General features: G+C 46.0%; 1 protein-coding gene across 1 annotated transcript in view; it reads left to right on the top strand.

Annotated features, from left to right (window-relative positions):
• Nucleotides 1-14,136, top strand: part of LOC100136729 (monoamine oxidase) — a gene marked incomplete at both ends in the record, with an annotated part of 66,683 nt that overhangs the window by 32,769 nt on the left and 19,778 nt on the right.

Raw genomic sequence — 14,136 nt, 5'->3', positions numbered from 1 at the left:
GAGAAAAAAGAAAGCCCTGCAGCCACCCCCCTTTCTCTTTCTTTCTCCCACCCTCTCTCTCCTTTTTCTTTATCTCTCTCCCCTCCATCTGTCCCCCTCCCTCTCTATCCTCTCTCTCCAATATATCCCTCATATATTATTACACTAGTAGCAGCATTATTCTTAACACACAGTATTGTCTACCTCCATATTAGATTGGTCCCTCTGGCATCAGCCTTATACCCAGGTTAACCTACTCCCTCCACTGTAAATCAGTGGGCTCTCTGAACTGGTTTCTACTGTATGGGGCTGATCTCAATACCCTTCCTGTGTGATGGGGCATGTTGAGGGAGGATGTTGGCAAACGCTGAAACCATAAAAACATGGACTTTGGAGTCATTCACTATCAATCACACACACATGAGCAGAAATGCGCACGTAGGCCTATGTACACACACACACACACACACACACACACACACTAGTGCGACCCCTCCCCCACCACACACACACACACACACACACACAGCAGTAAAGTAGAATGCAGCAGAGTGGTCATGTGGATGATGTCACAGGGTTCCGTGGTTCTCTCGTGGAAGAGCCCTCTGGCACATGACATCATTCAACCCTGCTCAACTAGGCATGCCCAGGACCACCCCTACATCTCAATAGTTTGCTTCTTTCCTCATCTCCTTCCTTTTGTTATAAGGAAATGTATTTCATTAGTCTTGTACTGTATAATATTTGTGTATTTATTATGGCAATTGAACCAGAGAACAGTGTGTTTAGGGACAGTGGCCTGGTCCCAGGCTACATAGATCTGGGACCAGGCTATGACATGTCTACTGCTGTTAAATAACAGTAGACTCAGATCTCAACCCTAACCGTAGCTTTATCTCAACATCCCTGTTCAAACCTAACCCTAGCTTTACCTTCCTGTTCAACCTTAACCCTAGCTTTATCTCCTTGTTCAACCTTAACCCTAGCTTTATCTCCCTGTTCAACCTTAACCCTAGCTTTATCTCTACATCCCTGTTCAATCATAAACGTAGCTTTATCTCTACATCCCTGTTCAATCATAACCCTAGCTTTATCTCCCTGTTCAACCTTAACCCTAGCTTTATCTCCCTGTTCAACCTTACCCTAGCTTTATCTCCCTGTTCAACCTTAACCCTAGCTTTATCTCCCTGTTCAACCTTAACCCTTGCTTTATCTCTACATCCCTGCTCAATCATAACTCTAGCTTTATCTCCCTATTCAACCCTAACCCTAGCATTATCTCCCTGTTTAACCTTAACCCTAGCTTTATCTCCCTGTTCAATCCTAACCCTAGTTTTATCTTAGAGCACTTGACAGTCCAGTTCGACTGAGCCGTTAGTCCTTAGTTTCACTTCACAATAAAAGCACTTACAGCTGACCGGGACGAACTGACTTGTTGGAAAGCTGGCATCCTATGACGTTGTCATGTTTGCAAGTCACTGAGCTGTTCAGTACGGGCCATTTTACTGCCAATGTTTGTCTATGGAGATTGCATGGCTGTGTGCTTGATTTTATACACCTGTCAGCAACAGGTGTGGCTGAAATAGCCGAGTCCACTAATTTGAAGGGGCGTCCACATACTTTTGTATATATGTGTATCTCCCTCCATCACTACAGTATACCTACACATGTAAATATGGTATTGGAACAAAAATATATATATATTTCCTGTGTATATAGTATGCTTACTTCCTTTATTTCGTATTTCCTATTCTTAGGTGTGTTTTTAGGTTAAAAGTTTAGTTTTTTATATAATATATAATATATTACATTGTTATTGATTATTGCATTGTTGGGGGTTGAGTTTGGAAGAAAGTCATTTCACTCTACTTGTGCATAATATAATAAAACATATGAAACTTCTTCTCTTTCCCTCTCTCCCTCCTTCGCTCTCCCTCTCTCCCTCCTTCTCTCGCACTCGCTCCCTCCTTCTCTTTCCCTCTCTCCCTCCTTCTCTTTCCCTCTCTCCCTCCTTCTATTTCACTCTCTCCCTCCTTCTCTTTCCCTCCTTCTCTTTCCCTCTCTCCCTCCTTCTCTTTCCCTCTCTCCCTCCTTCTCTTTCCCTCTCTCCCTCCTTCTCTTTCCCTCTCTCCCTCCTTCTCTTTCCCTCTCTCCCTCCTTCTCTTTCCCTCTCTCCCTCCTTCTCTTTCCCTCTTTCCCTCCTTCTCTTTCCCTCTCTCCCTCCTTCTCTTTCCCTCTCTCCCTCCTTCTCTTTCCCTCTCTCCCTCCTTCTCTTTCCCTCTCTCCCTCCTTCTCTTTCCCTCTCTCCCTCCTTCTCTTTCCCTCTCTCCCTCCTTCTCTTTCCTTCTCTCCCTCCTTCTCTTTCCCTCTCTCCCTCCTTCTCTTGCACTCTCCTTCTCTCTGGCTCTCAATCTATCTAATTTGTTCTAAATGCTTTTCTGGCAGACAACCTGTATCTTCGTAAAATCGTGTCACTTCATTAATCCCATCACAGTGACAGAGAGAGCGCTAAATATACCTTAGCCGCTAATGCTAGGTCAATGCCAGCTACCCACTGTCATTAGCCTATGCATTGTCCAAACGCACAGCTAACATCTGTTAGCTAGCGATTACAACATCTTTCATCTAATTTCTCATATGTGATGTCTTGGGAAAGGACACGTGTTACAGAGAAAAGTGGCATGGTTGTGTATAAAGGAAGAGTTTCATTCCAAAACTCTAGGGTTAGAGTTGAACAGGGATGTGGACATGAAGCTAGGGTTGAACAGGGGTGTCGACATGAAGCTAGGGTTTGGGTTGACCAGGGATGTGGAGATGAAGCTAGGGTTGAACAGGGATGTGGAGATGAAGCTAGGGTTGAACAGGGATGTGGACATGAAGCTAGGGTTGAACAGGGATGTGGACATGAAGCTAAGGTTGAACAGGGATGTGGACATGAAGCTAGGGTTGAACAGGGATGTGGACATGAAGCTAGGGTTGAACAGGGATGTGGACATGAAGCTAGGGTTGAACAGGGATGTGGACATGAAGCTAGGGTTGAACAGGGATGTGGACATGAAGCTAGGGTTGAACAGGGATGTGGACATGAAGCTAGGGTTGAACAGGGATGTGGAGATGAAGCTAGGTTTGAACAGGGATGTTGAGATAAAGCTAGGGTTGAACAGGGATATGGACATGAAGCTAGGGTTTGGGTTGAACAGGGATGTGGACATGAAGCTAGGATTAGGGATGAACTGGGATGTGAACATGAAGCTAGGATTAGGGTTGACCAGGGATGTGGACATGAAGCTAGGATTAGGGTTGACCAGGGATGTGGACATGAAGCTAGGGTTTGGGTTGAACAGGGATGTGGACATGAAGCTAGGATTAGGAATGAACTGGGATGTGAACATGAAGCTAGGATTAGGGTTGACCAGGGATGTGGACATGAAGCTAGGATTAGGGTTGACCAGGGATGTGGACATGAAGCTAGGGTTAGGGTTGAACAGGGATGCGGCGATAAAGCTAGGGTTTGGGTTGACCAGGGAGTGTGCATAGATACAGTGCAAAGATTTAAATATAAGGTCAATAAAGATACAAGGTTAACTCAGTACGTATTACTACAGTGCATTCGGAAAGGATTCAGACCTCTTGACATTTTCCACATTTTGTTACGTTACAGCCTTATTCTAAAATGGATTAAATATTTTTTTTACCCTCACCAATCGACACAATACCCCATAATGACAAAGCAAAAACAGGTTTGTAGTTTCAAATGTATTAAAAATAACAACTGAAATATCAAGCTTGAATCACCTGTATTTGGGGAGTTTCTCCCATTCTTCTTTGTAGATCATCTCAAGCTCTGTCAGGTTGGATGGGGAACATTGCTGCACAGCTATTTTCAGGTCTCTCCAGCGATGTTTGATCGGGTTCAAGTCCGGGCTCTGGCTGGGCCACTCAAGGACATTCAGAGACTTGTCCCAAAGCCACTCCTGTGTTGTCTTGGCTGTGTGCTTAGGGTCATTGTCCTGTTGGAAGGTGAATCTTCACCCCATCTGAGGTCCTGAGCACTCTGGAGCAGGTTTTCATCAAGGATCTCTCTGTACTTTGCTCCGTTCATCTTTCCCTCGATGCTGACTAGTCTCCCAGTCCCTGCCGCTGAAAAACATCCCCACAGCATGATACTGCCACCACCGTGCTTCACCATAGGTATGGTGCCAGGTTTCCTACAGACGTGATCTTGGTTTCAGACCACAGAATCTTGTTTCTTATGGTGCCTTTTGGCAAACTCCAAGCAGGCTGTCATGTGCCTTTTACTAAAGAGTGGCATTCATCTGGCCACTCTACCATAAAGGCCTGATTGATGGAGTGCTGCAGAGATGGTTTTCCTTCTGGAAGGTTCTCCCATCTCCACAGAGGAACTCTGGAGATCTGTCAGACCATCAGGTTCTTGGTCACCTGACCAAGGCCTTTCTCGCCCGATTGCTCAGTTTGGCCGTGCGGCCAACTCTAGGCAGAATCTTGATGGTTCCAAACTTCTACCATTTAAGAATGATGGAGGCCATTGTGTTCTTGGGGACCATCAATGCTGCAGACATTTTTTGGCACCCTTCCCCAGCTCTACGGAAAGTTTATTCGACCCCGTGGTTTGGTTTTTGCTATGACATTCACGGTCAACTGTGGGACCTTAAATAGACAGGTGTGTGCCTTTCCAAATCATGTCCAATCAATTGAATTTACTACAGGTGGACTCCAATCAAGTTGTAGAAACCTCTCAGGGATGATCAACGGAAACAGGATGCACCTGGCTTAACCACTTCAGTCATTGATCAAGGCTTTATAGCACAACCGTGGACACTACACCACACCATACTCCACTACACCACACTGTACTACACTCCACTCCACTCCACTAAACTACACTACACTATATAACACTCTATTACACTGCACATTAGCCAGAATTAGCCAATCAAGGTCCAGCCATCCAGCTGCTTGCCAACCCATTGTGTAATTAGGGTTAGCGTCCACACTAGCTGCTAATCAGCTTTACTACTAGCGAGTGCTAATACTAATCCAAAAGGCCAATCCTGGTTCCTCATATCAGCAAACTACTGCCTTACACTGTCTATCAGCTGCCTGCTGCCACCTCAGCACTGCTTTGGTTAATGCCTGAGGAATCGCTATCAGAAATTGAGAAAGAGGCCACCCACTGGGCCCAGACGTCATTTCCATGTCTAGTTTTGATTTACATTTGGTTGAGTTGTCAACTAACGTGAATTCAACGCGATATCAAGAAAACATGTCGTTTGATTTATGGTTAAAAGTTGGGTAGAAAATAAATAAGACATTTCTTTACGTTGATGACTGCTAATCCAATCAGTTTTTTCCAAGTTGATTCACATCAACATTTTTGTTGAAATGATGTGGAAACATTGTTGATTTAATACGTTTTTCCCCAGTGGGCAGTAATTATTAAATTAATATGCGGAACTTTTTGAAGTACAGTTGCTAATAGGCTAATGGCTAATGATAAATCGCTATCAGATATTGAGAAACAGTGAACGGCTTTGATGTCTTGCCCGTTTTTTCATCATAATTTTCAGTGTAGTCATGGTGACCTGTATTCATTGGACTAATAAAAGAGTTCCTAACACACTGAGAGACGTAAAAAAAAAAACTACAACACCTGTTTAAAGCTGCCATACTTGTTTACAGCTGTCGCACCTGCATACAGCTGCCGCACCTGTTTACAGCTGTCGCACCTGCTTACAACTGTCGCACCTGTTTATAGCCGTCGCACCTGCTTACAACTGTCGCACCTGTTTACAGCTGTCGCACCTGCTTACAACTGTCGCACCTGTTTATAGCCGTCGCACCTGTTTACAGCTGTCGCACCTGTTTACAGCTGTCGCACCTGTTTACAGCTGTCGCACCTGTTTACAACTGTCGCACCTGCTTACAACTGTCGCACCTGTTTACAGCTGTCGCACCTGTTTACAACTGTCGCACCTGCTTACAGCTGTCGCACCTGTTTACAACTGTCGCACCTACTTACAGCTGCCGCACCTGCTTACAGCTGTCGCACCTGCTTACAACTGTCGCACCTGTTTATAGCCGTCGCACCTGTTTACAACTGTCGCACCTGTTTACAGCTGTCGCACCTGCTTACAACTGTCGCACCTGTTTATAGCCGTCGCACCTGTTTACAGCTGTCGCACCTGTTTACAGCTGTCGCACCTGCTTACAACTGTCGCACCTGTTTACAGCTGTCGCACCTGTTTACAGCCGTCGCACCTGTTTACAACTGTCGCACCTGCATACAACTGTCGCACCTGTTTACAACTGTCGCACCTGTTTACAACTGTCGCACCTGTTTACAACTGTCGCACCTGTTTACAACTGTCGCACCTGTTTACAGCCGTCGCACCTGTTTACAACTGTCGCACCTGTTTACAACTGTCGCACCTGCTTACAACTGTCGCACCTGTTTACAGCTGTCGCACCTGTTTACAGCTGTCGCACCTGTTTACAACTGTCGCACCTGCTTACAGCTGTCGCACCTGTTTACAGCTGTCGCACCTGTTTACAGCTGTCGCACCTGCTTACAGCTGTCGCACCTGCTTACAACTGTCGCACCTGTTTACAACTGTCGCACCTGTTTACAACTGTCGCACCTGCTTACAACTGTCGCACCTGCTTACAGCTGTCGCACCTGTTTACAGCTGTCGCACCTGCTTACAACTGTCGCACCTGTTTACAGCTGTCGCACCTGTTTACAGCTGTCGCACCTGCTTACAACTGTCGCACCTGTTTACAGCTGTCGCACCTGTTTACAGCTGTCGCACCTGCTTACAACTGTCGCACCTGTTTACAGCTGTCGCACCTGTTTACAGCTGTCGCACCTGCTTACAACTGTCGCACCTGTTTACAGCTGTCGCACCTGTTTACAGCTGTCGCACCTGCTTACAGCTGTCGCACCTGCTTACAACTGTCGCACCTGTTTACAGCTGTCGCACCTGTTTACAGCTGTCGCACCTGTTTACAGCTGTCGCACCTGTTTACAGCTGTCGCACCTGTTTACAGCTGTCGCACCTGTTTACAGCTGTCGCACCTGTTTACAGCAGTCGCACCTGTTTACAGCTGTCGCACCTGTTTTCAGGTGGTCGCACCTGTTTACAGCTGTCGCACCTGTTTACAGCTGTCGCACCTGTTTACAGCTGTCGCACCTGTTTACAGCAGTCGCACCTGTTTACAGCTGTCGCACCTGTTTTCGGGCGGTCGCACCTGTTTACAGCTGTCGCACCTGTTTACAGCTGTCGCACCTGTTTACAGCTGTCGCACCTGTTTACAGCTGTCGCACCTGTTTACAGCTGTCGCACCTGTTTACAGCTGTCGCACCTGTTTACAGCTGTCGCACCTGTTTACAGCTGTCGCACCTGTTTACAGCTGTCGCACCTGTTTACAGCTGTCGCACCTGTTTACAGCTGTCGCACCTGTTTACAGCAGTCGCACCTGTTTACAGCTGTCGCACCTGTTTTCGGGCGGTCGCACCTGTTTACAGCTGTCGCACCTGTTTACAGCTGTCGCACCTGTTTACAGCTGTCGCACCTGTTTACAGCTGTCGCACCTGTTTACAGCTGTCGCACCTGTTTACAGCTGTCGCACCTGTTTACAGCCGTCGCACCTGTTTACAACTGTCGCACCTGTTTACAGCCGTCGCACCTGTTTACAGCCGTCGCACCTGTTTACAGCTGTCGCACCTGTTTACAGCTGTCGCACCTGTTTTCGGGCGGTCGCACCTGTTTTCGGGCGGTCGCACCTGTTTTCGGGCGGTCGCACCTGTTTACAGCTGCCGCACCTGTTTTCGGGTGGTCGCACATGTTTACAGCTGTCGCACCTGTTTACAGCTGTCGCACCTGTTTACAACTGTCGCACCTGCTTACAGCTGTCGCACATGTTTACAGCTGTCGCACCTGTTTACAGCTGTCGCACCTGCTTACAACTGTCGCACCTGTTTACAGCTGTCGCACCTGTTTACAGCCGTCGCACCTGTTTATAGCCGTCGCACCTGCTTACAGCTGTCACACCTGCTTACAACTGTCGCACCTGTTTACAGCCGTCGCACCTGTTTATAGCCGTCGCACCTGCTTACAGCTGTCGCACCTGTTTACAACTGTCGCACCTGTTTACAGCTGTCACACCTGCTTACAACTGTCGCACCTGTTTATAGCCGTCGCACCTGCTTACAGCTGTCACACCTGCTTACAGCTGTCGCACCTGTTTACAGCTGTCGCACCTGTTTACAGCTGTCGCACCTGCTTACAACTGTCGCACCTGTTTACAGCTGTCGCACCTGTTTACAGCTGTCGCACCTGTTTACAGCTGTCACACCTGTTTACAGCAGTCGCACCTGTTTACAGCTGTCGCACCTGTTTACAGCTGTCGCACCTGTTTACAGCCGTCGCACCTGTTTAAGTTGCCTCACCGGTTTTAAAAGTATACTTTAACTTAACACAATGTACTGTACTGCATACATTATTAAGGCAGCCCCCTGCACCTCCTTGATCCAGAGGGGTTGGGTAGAATGCGGAAGACATATTTTGGTTGAATGTATTCAGTTGACTGACTAGACATCCCCTTTCCCTTCCCTTGTGGTTTATATTCTATGTGGTTTCACTTTCTGCTCTGTAGCAAATTCACAACAGATGCTGTGATATATCCTCCTCCTCTCTTTTCCCCGTTTCCATGGTAACAGACCTGTTGCTCTCTCCACAACGCTGGGAAATGCATTTTCAGACTCTCTCTCTCCCCCTGTATTTCATGCATGCGTGTGTGTGTGACACATCTGTCATCCAGGGTATGAAATAACCGCTGTCAGGGCCTTCAGACCGACCCATTTAACTGTCAACCTTTGTGCTTTACACAAGTTATGTAAGAGTAACACACACACACACAAACTATCCCCCAGTGCACTTGCAGTTAAATGAACTGATATGGTTTCTCCAGCCTATTTTCTAAAGCCACACGCCCCCTTGGAAATAAAGTACAGATAAGGTATTCAATCTGTATCACTGAGGCGTGATAGAAATGTAAAGGTAATTTCAGAATGAGCCGACACATGCAGCGTTTACCGTGAATGCAGTCTGCGCTAAGGCGGGAACATTGTCTTTAAATTTCAATCGCGCCATAATGCTGAACTCCTACGATACGAATTGAATAGAGCCGCTTAGGATCCTTAACACCAAATACAGCTTTTTCATTCACAGTGAAAGTGTCAGTGACAGGCTTCCAGGCTGCTAAACTCTCTCTCAGCGGGTTATTAGAGGTGTGGTGTGACATCCTACACGATTACCAGTATACAAGGCTAGCCTGGATAAACCACACCTAATTCTGCACTCACCATTCACTTCAACAACAGTCAAACACAGGGAAATCAGTTGGATGCCAAGCTAGAAGGGAGGGGACATGACCTTAATACCTTTGACACCTCCCACTACCCGTGACCACATTCATAACCCTGTAGGGGCTGAGAAATAGTGTGAGATTGAGAGTGTGAGAATCTTACAGTGCCTTGCGAAAGTATTCGGCCCCCTTGAACTTTGCGACCTTTTGCCACATTTCAGGCTTCAAACATGAAGATATAAAACTGTATTTTTTTGTGAAGAATCAACAACAAGTGGGACACAATCATGAAGTGGAACGACATTTATTGGATATTTCAAACTTTTTTAACAAATCAAAAACTGAAAAATTGGGCGTGCAAAATTATTCAGCCCCTTTACTTTCAGTGCAGCAAACTCTCTCCAGAAGTTCAGTGAGGTTCTCTGAATGATCCAATGTTGACCTAAATGACTAATGATGATAAATACAATCCACCTGTGTGTAATCAAGTCTCCGTATAAATGCACCTGCACTGTGATAGTCTCAGAGGTCCGTTAAAAGCGCAGAGAGCATCATGAAGAACAAGGAACACACCAGGCAGGTCCGAGATACTGTTGTGAAGAAGTTTAAAGCCGGATTTGGATACAAAAAGATTTCCCAAGCTTTAAACATCCCAAGGAGCACTGTGGAAGCGATAATATTGAAATGGAAGGAGTATCAGACCACTGCAAATCTACCAAGACCTGGCCGTCCCTCTAAACTTTCAGCTCATACAAGGAGAAGACTGATCAGAGATGCAGCCAAGAGGCCCATGATCACTCTGGATGAACTGCAGAGATCTACAGCTGAGGTGGGAGACTCTGTCCATAGGACAACAATCAGTCATATATTGCACAAATCTGGCCTTTATGGAAGAGTGGCAAGAAGAAAGCCATTTCTTAAAGATATCCATAAAAAGTGTCATTTAAAGTTTGCCACAAGCCACCTGGGAGACACACCAAACATGTGGAAGAAGGTGCTCTGGTCAGATGAAACCAAAATTGAACTTTTTGGCAACAATGCAAAACGTTATGTTTGGCGTAAAAGCAACACAGCTCATCACCCTGAACACACCATACCCACTGTCAAACATGGTGGTGGCAGCATCATGGTTTGGGCCTGCTTTTCTTCAGCAGGGACAGGGAAGATGGTTAAAATTGATGGGAAGATGGATGGAGCCAAATACAGGACCATTCTGGAAGAAAACCTGATGGAGTCTGCAAAAGACCTGAGACTGAGACCGAGATTTGTCTTCCAACAAGACAATGATCCAAAACATAAAGCAAAATCTACAATGGAATGGTTCAAAAATAAACATATCCAGGTGTTAGAATGGCCAAGTCAAAGTCCAGACCTGAATCCAATCAAGAATCTGTGGAAAGAACTGAAAACTGCTGTTCACAAATGCTCTCCATCCAACCTCACTGAGCTCGAGCTGTTTTGCAAGGAGGAATGGGAAAAAATGTCAGTCTCTCGATGTGCAAAACTGATAGAGACATACCTCAAGCGACTTACAGCTGTAATCGCAGCAAAAGGTGGCGCTACAAAGTATTAACTTAAGGGGGCTGAATAATTTTGCACGCCCAATTTTTCAGTTTTTGATCTGTTAAAAAAGTTTGAAATATCCAATAAATGTCGATCCACTTCATGATTGTGTCCCACTTGTTGTTGATTCTTCACAAAAAAATACAGTTTTATATCTTTATGTTTGAAGCCTGAAATATGGCAAAAGGTCGCAAAGTTCAAGGGGGCCGAATACTTTCGCAAGGCACTGTATCTGCCTTGCTGAATGTGCAATCAGTTGCTATCTTTCATCTGTGGGGGACCATTACGCAAGCAGGCGTATGGTTAACATCGTCCTTGGGATCTAGCTGCAGGAGAGGGGTTGCTTCACCGTCCCCTCTGGCAGGGAGCTGGCAGGAGAATAATGTCTATTTCAATTCAAAAGTAGACTTGACCTGAATGTCAGTAGAACTGAGACGTTTGCAAAAGATTGCGTTCTCAGTTCACTATTAGGAGTCTTCAATCTATGGTTGATGATGATGAAGGTGATGCTGTTACTGCTGCTGTGATTTCGTTCCAAGTCACTTCCACCTTAATGCGTAAAGACCGAAGAGTCTGGAGGACCAACGCATCAGACGTGGCCTTCATTAACTCATACAGAAAGACCAGGAGAACCTCCCAGCGCATAGGTATAGGCTTGATTGGAATCCTCTACCAACCAATCATCTCCCACACCTTCCCCCTAACCCTCCCCCCGTACGCTAGCACACCACAAGCACAGAGCCACGCCTCAGTCATGTGATTGGCTCAAATTAAATGACGACAAATATAAAACGCTATGGTCCACGCCCACTGAGGCCGACATTGTCTCTTTGAAGTCCCATGCATGTATACGTTGGTGATGATGATAACTAACCCTTCCATGTTGTAGTGGCAGAATTTGGGGTGAGCTGTTGTAACTTGTTGCTCATATAAAATAACTTGTGTAATCAATGTGAATTTATTATGACCTCTCACTATGTGGCAGCAGGTAGCCTAGTCCTAGTAGTTAGAGCGTTGACTAGTAACCAGCAGGTAGCCTAGTAGTTAGAGCGTTGGACTAGTAACCAGCAGGTAGCCTAGTAGTTAGAGCGTTGGACTAGTAACCAGCAGGTAGCCTAGTAGTTAGAGCGTTGGACTAGTAACCAGCAGGTAGCCTAGTAGTTAGAGCGTTGGACTAGTAACGAGCAGGTAGCCTAGTAGTTAGAGCGTTGGACTAGTAACCAGCAAGTAGCCTAGTAGTTAGAGCGTTGGACTTTTTATTTTATTTTTTATTTCACCTTTATTTAACCAGGTAGGCAAGTTGAGAACAAGTTCTCATTTACAATTGTGACCTGGCCAAGATAAAGCAAAGCAGTTCGACACATACAACGACACAGAGTTACACATGGAGTAAAACAAACATACAGTCAATAATACAGTATAAACAAGTCTATATACGATGTGAGCAAATGAGGTGAGATAAGGGAGGTAAAGGCAAAAAGGCCATGGTGGCAAAGTAAATACAATATAGCAAGTAAAACACTGGAATGGTAGATTTGCAATGGGAGAATGTGCAAAGTAGAAATAAAAATAATGGGGTGCAAAGGAGCAAAATAAATAAATAAATAAAATACAGTAGGGAAAGAGGTAGTTGTTTGGGCTAAATTATAGGTGGGCTATGTACAGGTGCAGTAATCTGTGAGCTGCTCTGACAGTTGGTGCTTAAAGCTAGTGAGGGAGATAACTGTTTCCAGTTTCAGAGATTTTTGTAGTTCGTTCCAGTCATTGGCAGCAGAGAACTGGAAGGAGAGGCGGCCAAAGAAAGAATTGGTTTTGGGGGTGACTAGAGAGATATACCTGCTGGAGCGTGTGCTACAGGTGGGAGATGCAATGGTGACCAGCGAGCTGAGATAAGGGGGGACTTTACCTAGCAGGGTCTTGTAGATGACCTGGAGCCAGTGGGTTTGGCGACGAGTATGAAGCGAGGGCCAGCCAACGAGAGCGTACAGGTCGCAATGGTGGGTAGTATATGGGGCTTTGGTGACAAAACGGATTGCACTGTGATAGACTGCATCCAATTTGTTGAGTAGGGTATTGGAGGCTATTTTGTAAATGACATCGCCAAAGTCGAGGATTGGTAGGATGGTCAGTTTTACAAGGGTATGTTTGGCAGCATGAGTGAAGGATGCTTTGTTGCGAAATAGGAAGCCAATTCTAGATTTAACTTTGGATTGGAGATGTTTGATATCTGTCTGGAAAGAGAGTTTACAGTCTAACCAGACACCTAAGTATTTGTAGTTGTCCACGTATTCTAAGTCAGAGCCGTCCAGAGTAGTCATGTTGGACAGGCGGGTAGGTACAGGTAGCGATCGGTTCAAGAGCATGCATTTAGTTTTACTTGTATTTAAGAGCAATTGGAGGCCACGGAAGGAGAGTAGTAGTAGTAGACTAGTAACCAGCAGGTAGCCTAGTAGTTAGAGCGTTGGACTAGTAACCAGCAGGTAGCCTAGTAGTTAGAGCGTTGGACTAGTAACCAGCAGGTAGCCTAGTAGTTAGAGCGTTGGACTAGTAACCAGCAGGTAGCCTAGTAGTTCGAGCGTTGACTAGTAACCAGCAGGTAGCCTAGTAGTTAGAGTGTTGACTAGTAACCAGCAGGTAGCCTAGTAGTTAGAGCGTTGGACTAGTAACCAGCAGTTAGCCTAGTAGTTAGAGCGTTGGACTAGTAACCAGCAGGTAGCCTAGTGGTTAGAGCGTTGACTAGTAACCAGCAGGTAGCCTAGTAGTTAGAGCGTTGGACTAGTAACCAGCAGGTAGCCTAGTAGTTAGAGCGTTGGACTAGTAACCAGCAGGTAGCCTAGTGGTTAGAGCGTTGACTAGTAACCAGCAGGTAGCCTAGTAGTTAGAGCGTTGGACTAGTTACCAGCAGGTAGCCTAGTGGTTAGAGCGTTGACTAGTAACCAGCAGGTAGCCTAGTAGTTAGAGCGTTGGACTAGTAACCAGCAGGTAGCCTAGTAGTTAGAGCGTTGGACTAGTAACCAGCAGGTAGCCTAGTAGTTAGAGCGTTGGACTAGTAACCAGCAGGTAGCCTAGTAGTTAGAGCGTTGGACTAGTAACCAGCAGGTAGCCTAGTAGTTAGAGCGTTGGACTAGTAACCAGCAGGTAGCCTAGTAGTTAGAGCGTTGGACTAGTAACCAGCAGGTAGCCGAGTGGTTAGAGCGTTGACTAGTA

This window comes from Oncorhynchus mykiss, chromosome 3, assembly GCF_013265735.2.
Source record: "Oncorhynchus mykiss isolate Arlee chromosome 3, USDA_OmykA_1.1, whole genome shotgun sequence".
Lineage (NCBI taxonomy): Eukaryota > Metazoa > Chordata > Actinopteri > Salmoniformes > Salmonidae > Oncorhynchus > Oncorhynchus mykiss.
This window is presented reverse-complemented; position numbering and strand designations above follow the sequence as displayed.